This window comes from Tubulanus polymorphus, chromosome 4 (assembly GCF_964204645.1).
Source record: "Tubulanus polymorphus chromosome 4, tnTubPoly1.2, whole genome shotgun sequence".
NCBI lineage: Eukaryota > Metazoa > Nemertea > Palaeonemertea > Tubulaniformes > Tubulanidae > Tubulanus > Tubulanus polymorphus.
Genome location: NC_134028.1, coordinates 11,621,774 through 11,635,867, shown reverse-complemented (window position 1 = coordinate 11,635,867; position 14,094 = coordinate 11,621,774). Strand labels below are relative to the sequence as shown.

The window sequence follows — 14,094 nt, the reverse complement described above, 5'->3', positions numbered from 1 at the left end:
TAACCGATAAATATTACACATGATAAATAATTAAATCAGAATCATACGAAGCTTTCTTACCTGCGGGAACAGTGTAAATTACATAAACATATATTTTACTGAGTGGTTGCCAACAAACTAACACTGTTCCCGCCGAAACTTCAAACTATATACAGACCCATGAAGGTAGCAGCACCGAACGGAGGCTATCAAATATACTGCTGAATAAACAGCCCGGCAACACCCTCCCTTAACGACAAGAACTTTCGTCCCCGAAATAAGTGACAAACAGGATGTCGTTTCAGCAATCAAACTTTTAAAAAAAATTCCATACCTTCCAGACGGACGGAACGCAGCGAGAAACCGTTCATAACTTTTCATGACTTCATAGAATTTACATAAACAAAATCCAAACCACTCCCACAGTCATTTATGATACTAATTCTCTTTAAAGAAAAAAAATTTCACTTCAATCTTTACACCAAGTTTCACATATAGGCGTGTAACTTACATCTGGCATATCTACCACCCTTCCAAAGAAAATCTGTTCACAGATTGAGATAGATAAACACCTAAGAAGCGTCGTAGCTTCAAAGAATATGAAGAATTTTACGACTTCTAATAGACATCACTTAAATGAAGAGAAATGAAAAAAAAACTAAAATGAATTAAAACGCACAACGTCTCCAAATGAGTAACTTCACCCATAATATATCCTTCTACAACTCGTTGAGGATTCCCCATACATATCGTATGCGAGAACCATCAAACTAATGGATAGACATGTATCAATAACCGGGACATTTGAGGAAATTTTAAAAATACTCGTTCACATAGTTTCAAGACGGCTGCCAACAGAGTCGGATTTCCGCTTATCGAAGCATCTTTGCTTGCCAATAACAAAGTATCCAGCTTCTGTTGCCATGAAGGACCTACCGTTAAAGCGGCGACCTGATAGTCAGCAAACCGTTCAGGCATACGTCTTACCCTTGTACTATCGGCAAGGGCTGGACGCACGGCAATATATGTTGATTGCATCTCATTAGATGGATCGACCTCCGACCTAATCTCATCAAAAGGCACGTCCACAACAGGAGACGTATCAACACCTAACTGACTGACGTCAGGCCTAGCCTCATCAGGAGAAACGCTCTCAACGGAGGGCGATTCGATGACAGAATGATTTCCCAGACTAACGTCCGGTGCAACTACAGATAGTATTTCTTTGACTTCTCAGCTGACTTTGCTAACTTTACTTTGGCCTGAGCCATAACGAATTAAACTCCTCCTGAAGAATAGCTGTATACTGCCGTGAAGGTTTGCTTAATCGATACACTTCGTCTACAGGCAAAATCGGACTCCTGCCAAACATTAAGCGATAAGGCGAAAAACCAGTGGACTCGTGCGGCATACAATTGTACACAAACAGAACCGAAGACGAATGATTTTTCCATGCAATTTTCTTGGCAGGTTCCAAAAGACCCAAACGTTGAATTATAGCGCTCACAAGCACCATTTCCCATGGGATGATATGGTGTAGTGCGCGATTTCTCGATGCTGAAAATCGGACGTAATTCCTTTATGAGACCGCTTTCAAAGTTCGCACCTTGTTCAGAGTGAGTCCTCTTAGGGATTCCAAACTTCGAAATGAAAGAATCGAATTGAATACGGGCTGTTGTTTGTGCAGTCTGGTTCCGTGTCGGAACAGCTAAAGCATACTTAGTGAAATGGTCAGTGATAACTAAAACGTTCTCAAAACCACCTTTGCTTTTGTATAAAGTTAAGAAATCGTGACACACCACCTCCAAAGGCTCAGACGTGGTGATAGGAACTAAAGTAGCCAGTTGTAAAGGAGTAGGAGCTTTATGGATAACACAACGCGAACATTTTTAAACGGCCAAAAAAATCTCTCACGAGTCATACCCAACGTTTTATCGCGACCCGGATGACGACCTTGCAAACAAAAGGGATCTCAGCAGACGCCAAAACAACTTTTGAAATTTCGGATTCGTCCTCGACATCTTGACGACATAACAATCCTTCATTCATAGCGTAGTTATATTTCTGCCATTTCCGATCCAACCGAGAAGACGGCACGTAACGACCAACCGACTTGATCTGCTTGACAATACGGTGGATATCAGTATCAGCTTCTTGAGCCGCCATGAGATCACGCCGAGCAAAACCCAGGCCGTTCACGGGTTGATCAAGATTGTCATCAACCAAGTGGGCGTAGCTACCGCTGAATGACACGAAGCATCCACCACTAACGGTGAAACGTGAACTTGATGACTCAATACGCATCAATGTTGCACTTTCCGGACTAATACTCGAGCGACAAATTGCAAATGGACAGAGCTTGGTGCCACCTGTGACTCATAGCATCCAATTACGCCGAAGAAAGAACATATGTTAATGGGTTGCTGTCAGTCTTAGCGACGCGCTCGTTGCCGTACAAATAATCATAGATACCTCACTGAAAGCCCACTCGTGGAGGAATTCAAGTTTATGTACAGGATAATTTCACTCTGCATCTTTTAAACCGCGACTAGCAACAGCGATTGGTCTCAGATTTCCTTCCTGGCGTTGGTACAAACATGCACCAAGCCCATTAAGAGAAGCGTCCGTATGAAGCTCAGACGGAAGTTTATAATCAGTGTAAGCCAAAACTGGAGCCTCAGAAAGTGCTGACTTAACTTGGTCAAAAGCCTGCTGTTGGACGTCATTCCAAGGAATCTTCCCGTTGCTACGAGATTTAGATAACCCCTTCTGAAGATCATTTAGAAGTTTTGCAATAGCTGAAAATCCTTCACGAAGCGACAATGATACGAGGCAAATCCTAAGAAGCTACGGAGTTCCGCAACAGTTGGGGGAACAACCCAGTCTCGGATAGCCTGAGTTTTCTTGGGGTCGGGTTCAATACCAGCCGCTGACACGATATGTCCCAGGTACAAAACTTTCTCACGAAAAAAAGTACACTTTGAGGGCTTCAACTTGAGCCCCGCCTGTTGAAGCTTCCTAAACACGTCAGACAGACGCACGATATGCTCATCAATGGTGTCACTGAAAACAATTATATCGTTAATATAAACAAGACATTCTTGGAGGTTTAATTTGCCTAAACAATTCTCCATATGACGTTGGAACGTGGCTCCCGTTAACCCAAAAGGCATTACATTGTATTCAAAGTATCCGAACCCCGGACCAACAGTAAAAGCTGTACGTTCACGATGCTCCGGTGCCATACTTTCTTGCCAATAACTGCTCTTGAGATCAAGGCATGAGAAGTAAGTGGATCCAGCTAGTCCACCCAGCTGCTCGTCGATCCTAGGGAGGCTATACCTGTCAGGAATTGTTCTCTTGTTTAACTCACGGTAGTCTATACAGAACCTAAGTTCTCCAGTTTATTTCCGAACAAGAACTATAGGAGACGCAAAGGCACTGTTGGACGGGCGTATCACACCTGCTCCCAACATCATGCGCAGATGTTCCCTAACTTCATTAACTATCGCTGGAGGAATCCTCCGATACTCCTGATGGACAGGAGTAGGATCATGTTAATCTTATGTTCTATGAAACTCGTAAGTCCCATGTCGAGATCGCTCACTGCGAAAATAAATCGCCACAACCACTGCAGATCTTTGATTTCGATTTAGCCTCAGGTATTACGCTGGCCCTTTAATCCAAGCCAACCCATGTATGATAATTTCAGCCCCGGCTGGCACGGAGATTGCCAATTTAACCAACTCGGAAATGTTACAATGTATAGCTTTCGCTGCAGCCCAGGCCGGCGACAAGGTCGAAAAATCCTTGACTCGGTCCAGCACATTGGTGCCGATCAAAGCAGGTACCTTCTCATGGTAGTCGGTACTCTCAACAACAAGCATTGGGATTTCCATATCCAAATCAGCTGCTTGCAACCGAGCAATGACATAACCAGAATATGGCAAAACCCCACCATCCGTGGTCGTTACCTAAAGAAAATCAACTACTGGCTGCACAGGGACTTCGGGCAAGTAGACCTCGACAAACTTCCTCAAAACCATGGACACTTGTGACCCACTGTCAATTAACTCTATCTGTGCTAACTGTGACCGGACGACACAGTCTCCAGAACGCTTTGTTTTATCGCGGTGTGGCGCCACGTCACAGGTGTTTGACCTACTTATCCCCTTACTGCCTAAATGGCAATGTATAAAGCTTATACGGCTTGTATGTATGCCTGGTAGTCCTGGCAACCCCAGGGACTTGTTTTTGTTCGAGTTCGCTGGCGGGTGTATGAATTAAATCTATGTAGGTCACGAAAATCAATAACGGTGAACTGAGGTCAAGTTGTGTAAACAAAGTAGGGCAAAATTGAAAGCTTTATAAATAGCCACAGCGGCTGGTATACGGTGTCTATACATGACGCAGTGGATATAATGAAGATATATAGAGAGAATATGAAGCTGCAGTTAGGGGTAGGGGTACCCGAATGACCCGAAAGTAGGTCAAATTTTTTTTGACATTTTGGGGGCCCCTAACGACCCCAGAATAGCTAGATCATCAGAAACAAGCTGAATCATCATATTTTAGTGTAGGGAAGCGTATTAGACCGTCTAGAAGTTTGAGAACCCAATATTTTTTGAAAAAATTTTTTTTTCAAAATAAAGTAAGCAAAATCTCAGGATCTGGTTTTTAGAGAAATCGCATGGATAGAGCGTAGCAAGGTACCCCATCCAATGAAACTGTCAAGATATTGGCTCTACCAACGATGCGATAAGATATATTCGTTTGAGGGCTGTTCCCTAATAGCGACGTGTCACGCTTCCGCCCCTCGAAACGGATTCTTTCTCTTTTGGGTCATACGAGCTATTATTTTCAGAGAGACCGTCTCTATTAGAGGGACCATCTCTCACCCGAACTACCGTTACCGGTTGACAAAGGCCGGCTATCCATGTTCCTGCTCGGACATACACGACAGATATGCCCAACGCCACCGCAGGAAAAACACGTCCGCTGCGAAGGTGTGGGCTGCCTTGGACGAAACCCAAACGAAGAAGCTCCTCCGTAGCGCTGCCCGACCTGACTCCTCAAGGGAGGTCTTTGAGGAGGGACCCACAACCTAGGACGGTTCTCCAATTTAGCCTCAATAGCGGCCATTCGCTTCATAACCTGATCAAAGCGCCTTTCCCACAAGGAGGCGGGATCCCCGTAGGGACCAGGTGTGTCTTTAGAAGACACTTGAGATTTCATAAGCTTTTTCGGAGGCTCCGCAGATTTGAAATCACTCCGTTCCATTTCCCCTTCAATCATCCTAGCCTCTTACGATCTCATAATAGGTCGCGTTTGAATGAAAGAGAAAGCGTGTTCCCATGCGCACCATCTCATTATGGAGACCACGCCTAAACTGACCACGGAGTATGTTGGAACCGACATCGCCCGCTCCTGTTAGATCTAAATCCTCAAGCCTACAAGACCACTGAGCAACTGACTCCTCCGCCTTCTGTGACATCATATAAAACTGGGCTAAGCCTTCCTCTAACGAAAAGACTTCCCCTAAAACAAGAGTCATCCCCTCTAGAATGGTGGATGCATCCGCTTTCGGACCACAATTAAACAGAACAGCCGCAGCATCCCCTCTGAGTGAGGGGTCTGCGCATGGCTTGAAGAATCGAACCTTGACCATAACTATCTTCTCGTAGCAGCGCTTGAACCTCAAGCTTCCACTGCCTAAAGGTAAGGTCTCCTTTGGAGACACTTTCGCCAGAAAAAGTACCTAACCTGGGCGCTTGAAACGCGAAAGTTTTCTCGACCCGTTGGGGCTGTAAATTAAAAGACAAACCGGGAAGCGGCTGCTTAACCCTTTAAATGCCACTCGGTGAGCTAAAATCATATCCCAGAAGTCCAGCCGAATTAGAGTGTGCAAGCCTAACAGTTAGTGGTCGCAGTAAAAGCCATCTACAGCAAAAACCGTTAAAAATCATGCATTACAAGTTATGTTTATTTGATTTAGAATTAAATCTAATCTTGGAGTTTCATCATTGGGGTCTAAATCACTGTCATCTGAATCATTGGGGTTATGATCAGATTCAGAATCATTTGCGGAATCATAATTTATATCCGATTCAGCATCACTATCCTCCGGATTATCTTCAGCATCCTCAGCATCAGTACCCGATTGATTTCCGGGTTCAAAATCACCGTCTGATTCTCCGGAATGTTCAGATAAATCACTCACTTCAGTATCACTGTCCATTCTAGTGATTGAATAAACTAACAAAATTGTCTAAATTTACTTGAAGAATTGTTCAAAATCGCCAAAAGTACCTCACAACATCATAATTTTACTCGAAAATTTGAATAGTAATGTATATTTTTAAAACCGGAAATGAATTCCTTAGACAAAATTGAGTTGTTATGTACCGGCTGTAATAAATTTCTACGGATTTTGCGGGTGGTGATGATGTCGGAAAAGACCCGTGATGCTACGGACGCTTACGAGCGCTTTGGACGTCTATCGTCACGGGCGCTTTCGGGCGCTTCGGATAGGGTTAACTGGAGTAGAACTTCGAAGGTTTCAAGGTTGGGAGGACTTTCTCCTGCTAATCAGCTCATGAACTAGACCCTGCTGGTCCTCCTCGTCCAATTCTCCAAAAGCTTTATAAACCGTGTTAAAAGACACGTCATTTCTAAAATCAGGTTTATTTTCGCTTTCCTCAACCTTCACCTGACGTAGTTCCCCATCTTCTCCCCCATTAAAAACATGAAAAAGAAACTTTTCTTGTTCTCTTTTTGCAAAAGCCGCACACAGAGCTCCACCTTGCTCAAGGTTGGTACTTTGCGCTTGAGAATTGAAAAATGCCTTCGCTTAGCTCGCCACGCATCCGTAAGGAAAAAGCACATAAAACCCCTCCACCGCTGAGCCGTGGACAGCTACCACGGGAAAACTCTGGAAAGCTACCCTTGTATCATTTGCCTTATAATGAGACCTTATCCCCGAAATAATATCTACCTTCTCGAGAAATGCCATTTTCAAATACTGCATAAGCAACAACACCACGTAAATAATACTAGTACGTAACATACAACCAAAACAACCTGTGTCCAGTACCCAGAACAATTAAACATAAAATTAATACACTGAATAACTGATTGCTCAGTTTACATGCATACAAAAGAAAAGCAAAATAGAAACTTGTCTTTGATCACAAGATGCATGTGCAAAAATCAATGCGAACAATCAAAACACTCAATAACAACAAATAAGCAAGCAAAAAAAAAAAAAAAAATGAAACAAAAAACACAGAAAGAAGAAAAGACACAAATGAAACACAGAAAGAAGAAAAAAAACCCGATTTACTGAAGAATAATCAACAGTGAAATAATAACTAAAAAAAATAATGAATAAATAAATGAATGAATTATAAATAGACGAATGAACGAGCAATTAACGCTCAGTTTCCTAGCTTTCTAGCACAAAAATAAGCATTCAGCCACCGCTTTGCAACTTCCACAATCGAGCGAACAAAAAGCAAAATAAATTAAAATCACATTGTAACCCAGCTTAGAATTGGAAATCTACTGAATAAGGCTAAACTTAAACTTATAGTAATAAGCAGAATTTAAGAGTTTTCACCTGTCACGACGAATGCGCACTGCTCCAACGACCTGACAAAAGAGTCAGAAAAGGACTATTTTATTTCACACTGACTGAATTGTGTTCGCAAATATCAGCCAACATGGCACAAGAAGCACAACAAAATACACCGTGCGACCAAGCGATCCTATTGTAACCGTGTCAATGTCAACGACGACGACTCGATCTCCGCTCCGTTGTTCGACGATCCAACCGCAGCGAAAGAAATAATATTTTCCAATTTCAAACTGCACCGAATTCCAAAACTCCAGATCCCAATTTAACATTACGCGATTAAATTTAATTAACCGCCCTAGACGTTCCCGCGCTTTCCTAACGCAAATTGTAGATCCATGTATCTTCCACCTACCGGTGTAGTGCCAAATATGACGGGGCTTTCTTGTCGATCCTTTTAATGCCTCGTCTGTGCGAGGTTCACTCCACCAACCACTGCAGGAACAGTGTAAATTACATACATAAACATATATATTACAGAATGGTTGCCTCAAAGTCGACCGCCAACAAACTAACCGATAAATATTACACATAAATAATAAAATCAGAATCATACAAAGCTTTCTTACCTGCGGGAAAGTGTAAATTACATAAACATATATTTCACAGAGTGATTGCCTGAAAGGCGACCGCCAACAAACTAACACTGTTCCCGCCAAAACTTCAAACTATATACAGACCCATGAAGGTGGCAGCACTGAACGGAGGCTATTAAATATACTGCCGAATAAACAGCCCGGCAACAGTTTTATTGGACTAGGTGCCGTAAATGTGCGAATTTTAAATGCTCATTGCTGTTGACAATTATTTCACATATTGCCCTAGGTATTGTTTCATTTTAATACCCGGTGATTGTGTTGATTCAGATTAAAGTGAAGCGAGCGTTCACTACACAAGGCCTCCACGTGCGCGGGACGGGAGTGCTAAACATTAGACTGTTGCACTCACAAACACATGGTCATACAGACTACTATATGGCGATGCTGTAACGCTGCTTGGCACGTGCACGTTTGGTATGATAACAGGCTGAATAAGCGTCGTAGCAGATGAGCGCTGTTTTCGGTTTGATAGAATTAGTAATAAATTGTAATTTCTTGTGACCTGAAAATACTAAGCAGCAAACTATAGTTATAGGTCGAGGTCTGAATATTGTAGTGGTAAATTCCAGGATTTCAAACGATTTAATACTACGCCCCGGTGTTTTAGCTTCCACCGCCATACATTGGAAGAGGTTTCGTTTCCAAGACTCGATACTCAGCCACCCTTGGATATGTGACATCATATTAATTTTATTTGAATATTTTTTCATATTGTGAAAAATATTTTTTTGAAAATATAAAATAGTTTCCCTGCTGCGCCTACCTGTACCCTACAAAATTTTGGACGAAGACCATAAACAAATATTTATCTTTGTCTTATTTGACTACAAAATAATTCTTTAAGAAAGATAAAATACGATATAAACTTGTAGAACTTTGAAGTCACGAATTAAAAAGATTTTTCAAGCAATCACCTTACTCAACCTCTAGCTTTCAAGGTAAACCACACTTTGCCCATGGGCAATTTATTTTTTCTGTAGGGAGTGCTGACAAAAATTGATATGTAATGGACATGCTAAATCAATTTTTATGGCAAATTAAATTTTTTTGCCCCCCGGCTCAACTGAAGTTGAGAGGGTACTTGGTACACAACAAAGGCATCACTTGGAGCAGTACCCTATTTAAAAATTTGGTTGATTCCACTCAAATTATGGCCACCAGAGGGTCACATGAAAAAATGACATAGAGGCCCCAATTGACTAATCTTTTTCAAACTGAGTACACAATTAGGGTATAACTCTAGGCCAGAACCCTATTTAAAATGGGTCGAATTGATTCAAATGTTGGCTACAGGGGGCCGATATGAAAAACAATGGCCTAGAGGCTGCAATGGTTGACTGGTTTTCAAACTTGGTACACAACTAGGGAATCACATATGGCAGATCTCTTTTCAAAATCAGGTTCCTTCAATTCAAATTATGGCCACCAGGGGGTCGGCATAAAAAACTAGAGGCCGCAATGGGTAACCATTTTTTTTAGCCCACTAGGGACATTCGCTGACATGTTCTATGATTATGGTGAGTTTCAAGATTATTGGTTTTTGTATATGGTCACAAGGAGGCGTTGAATATTGAAATTGTTAGATTGTTGAGCATTTGAAACCACTTCCCATGTGGGCATGGTGTCCCTGGACCCCTAGTTTAACTTGGCACACGACTAGGGTATCCCTTTAGACAGAACCTTATGAAAATTGGGTTGATGCAGTTCACATTATGGACACTAGTAGGCCGACATGATAAACGACTTTAACACTCCTGAGGCCGCATTGTCGACCAATTTTCTTAAAATTTAGGGCAGCATCCTTTTAAAGAATAAGTTGATGCGGTTCAAATTATGGCCACCAGGGGAAAACAGCCTGGAGGCTGCAACTGTTGATCAATTTTTTATGGACTTTCGCTTTAGCGAAGTCCATTTTGTTATCGCATATGAAACTTTCTACTTAGAAACGAGGCTTAGTTTCTCTTTGGAACTTCTTATAAGATGGTAGCGAGTTGATGACGTCATTTTCGTGTCGCCACTTATAACTTGTTGGTGGGATTTCAGAGGAAGATTTGTCCAACGAATAAATACTTTAATCTTATTAATGCAGTGTGAAATTTCGCTTTTTAAAAATATTTCCCTTAATTATTAGAAAATGCTGATAGTAAGACCGTGGGAAAGTTTTTATCGTTGAATGGGCGAATCACGACGGCAGAGTGCACCTGTGATAAGGCGGAAATAGTTCTATGTGAAGTCAAAGCTTTTAAATCATCAGACAGTGGGAGGTGGTTTATTCACTTTTTTCAATTATAGTGCTGCTATTTTCCCAATCAAATTGCTAGATTTCGATCGAAAACATGCTTCGATGCGGTTAGATCGCTATGATCCTACCTCTGTGTGGGTATCGTCTTGTTGACGTCACAATTGCACTGCAATATGATGTTTAGGTGTGTTGATGAGACGATTCCGCAACAGAGTAGCTACGGATTTTCGTGGCAACTATGAGCTTCTATCGGCGGACAAGTTTCATTCTCTCTTGGCAGTGGCCTTGTGTTGAATGGTATAGTTCGTTAGTGTCACTGAGAGTCTTCGATCGAAATTGTTGCTTACCCGACCACAGAGAAAGATTCTTGCTAGTTAATGATAGTCTGCTATCATCCCTGAGTAATAAATAATATCACCTGATTTTGATGATTTTGAGCCCACTTGCAGAACCTCCAACCCTTACAATTTATCTGGAATAGTGACAGATTATTATATCAAAAACCGCATTCCGATTGCCAATGGAAATATTCTGAAAATTTATAGATTGAATATTGGCTAGCGATACTGGATGTATGTTCTCATATCCCTGCAGATACCAATTGTTCATTTGAAATATTCACTGTTTTACCACTTAAACTTATCCTTCTATGTATATATTATAAACAAATCATTCAGAATCTTAAGTATAGCATGTTGTAATGATGACGCGGCTAGTAAGTCACTTAGATAACCCAGTACCATGTATTGATCATGCGGTGCTCAATACAGCTCATGGTTCAACTTCGCAGAGATATTTATCATTCATTATTTTTTAGGCGAAGATAATTTTGACACTGAAACTTTTTTGAGCCTTTAATAAACTTAGACATGCGACTCACTGCTGATGCGTGTGTATACGCCTCTACAGAAGTATTAGCAGACGTGTGGCACAAATGTGTGTATACAAACGTTTTACGTTGCCGCTGTGATGAAATAAACAGAGTAAAAAATTGTTTACACATTTTTGGACTTTTTGAGGGAGATTTTGAAGACCCTTTAATCAATCATCTTGATCTTTCACGTATGTTTGTATCCCCTATGGTACATAAGCATGAGAAAAATGGGTCGACCAGACACAAGATGGCCATGCTGTTACCCTTTTTGAGCCCAAAAAGGTCATTTTTGCCCTGAATTCTGAGACTTGTTACGTTCGAATGATTCATCACTTTTCATTGGAATTTGTGATGGATATACTTTGGGAAGGGATCTTAACCCATTAGCACTCAGGATTTGCGCTATGTAGTGTCAATTACTCCTCAGAAAATTCAAGGTAAAATCTAAGTTCATCACGATACCCAATAGCTTATTTGCTGTTCGATGCATTACAAGTTAGTTTTATTTTGTAGTGAACAGTCAAGGCTTTCATATGATGTATGATTTGTTGAGATGGGCCACCAAAATTGTGTCCTTTTGGCCCCCCCGAAATACATCCACACTTACTTGGATTTGAAGTGAGCGCTCAGATGTGTCATGTTCACACTCGAAATACTCGAGAAATTGATATACCAGGATATTGATTTCTGGTTGGTATTTTGAGGACTTAGGTGTGTAGAGTATCATAAGCTATTGGGTTCGAATCCCACTATAACCATTTTTGTGCAGCATTCGAAAAAAGTACCCGGGCGGATTCGGGCGGATTGAGGAGTAATAGGCAGGGCGGATATGGGCGGCTTGATTGCTAATGGTTAAACATATTAGAAGCTTTTGATCAATCGAGGGCGATGCAATAATTGGCGGCCATTTTAAGTTTCAACAGTTCTCATTAGTAGGTTGTTAAAGGTTTTTTGGGGAAAATATTTTTTTTTTTTAAATAGGTTTTAACCTTTAGTCTTGATATCTGATAAATTCAGCAATTTCCGTCCCTCCTGTCAGGTTTCTGGAGGCACCCGGCACTACAAATTTTACTCGGGGAAAATCCTTATTTTTTCCCTGAGCATATCCACATACCTACCACAAGGGCTGGTTTGGACGGCATGTAAATCTCTGACCTTAACCTGACTATAGGATTCAAGTCAAACTTCAACTGAACATTTTGGTAAATTGTAAGAGGCACTTTTGCCAATCACAAGTGCGTAAATTCAGCTTTGAGTTCCAGATTAAGGAATTCTCTCATTCGAAAGCACAGGTTATGGAACCCATGTCCTAAAAAATAGAAAGCCTACTGCGTTTTCTTGTTTCTAAAAAAGGTCACTTCCCAATAATGAGCCCATTAGCACTCAAGTTACTCGTATCCGCACTGCCTATTACTCTTAAGCCACCTGAATCCACCCTGACACTTTTTTTGTATGCTGCACAAAAACGATTATAGTGGGATTCAAACACAATTGCTTATGATAAACTAGACACTCAAGTCCTCAAAATATGGTACAGAAATCAACATCTTCCTGTTTCAAATCTCGAGTATTTGGAATAAGAATGTGACAGATTTGAGCGCTCACTTCAAATCCAAGTTAGTTTGGATGAATTTCAGGGGGCCAAAAATAACACGATTTTGGTGGCCCACCTCATCAAATCTTACATCATATTATGAAGCCTTTACTTTTTACTACAAAATAACACAAACTTGTAATGCATGAAAATCAACAGCAAATGAGCTATCCCGTTGGCAGTCGGAAATTTAACAATGTAGTGTTCTCCTCAGAAAATTCAAGGGAAAATCCCAAGTGTTTCATGATACCTAATCAACAGATTTTCAGTAACTACGTGGTTCAGATATCTGCTTTAATTAAGCGGTCTTGTACAGAAAGTAATCAAGCATGGTCAATCTGAGCCTTATTAGACACTACATCCCATAGAAGCTGGTTTTCTTTCACCAGCTGCGCTAGGTTCCTGTGGACTAAGAGAGTGATGCGCAGTGGCCGAGTGGGTTAAGGCACTGGTCACTGCTCTCACTGATCCAGGGTTTATGGGTTCTAACCCTGGTGACGACAGAGTTACTTGGTCGAGGTTCTTCTCTGGTCTCCCCCATTGGGAAAAAGAAATATCAAACCTGCTAATAATGCCCTGCATGGGGTGGGGCTCGTTGTCTGCCAAACGCTCTGATTAAAGATAAGAGTGATAAAAGAGCATTATTTTCTAAATTATTCCGCACGAATGAAAAGCCTTACAAAATTCGTAATGACACTACAAGGCAACTAATGGCACATAAGTGGGCATATTTCATGGGAACTTTACCGAAACAAAATAGAATGTGCGGCATAGGGGCACACCTCTACAATCCGCATTATAATCGTTTGCTTAAAGCTTATCTTATTATAAAAATCCCCCTTTTATGAAATGATGTATAGTGAACTAGCTCCGAAACTTTATCCGAGATAATGTTCTTATATATGTCCAGAATAACAATAACCAGTAAATTTGAGATAATGTACAAGAATTCACTAAAACATACGGTGTGAGAGTAGGCGGGTGAATGGCCAGGTGAGAAGTGTGTACCTATATGAGTGAAGTAGAACTCCATTGCTCAGCAGTAAGCAATTTAAAGGACCAAGTGTAGCCCATAATAGCTACAGCATGATAGCAAAATCAGTACCCAATAATTGATAAAATATGGTCATTTAACTCATTTTATAGGTCTGCCATAGCTGGTATTCAATCAGT

At 41.2% G+C, this 14,094-nt stretch overlaps 1 protein-coding gene across 8 annotated transcripts in view; it reads left to right on the top strand.

Annotated features, from left to right (window-relative positions):
- The window catches only part of LOC141903160 (poly(A)-specific ribonuclease PARN-like), a 139,182-nt gene that overhangs the window by 33,066 nt on the left and 92,022 nt on the right, over positions 1-14,094 (top strand). The window lies entirely within an intron of this gene.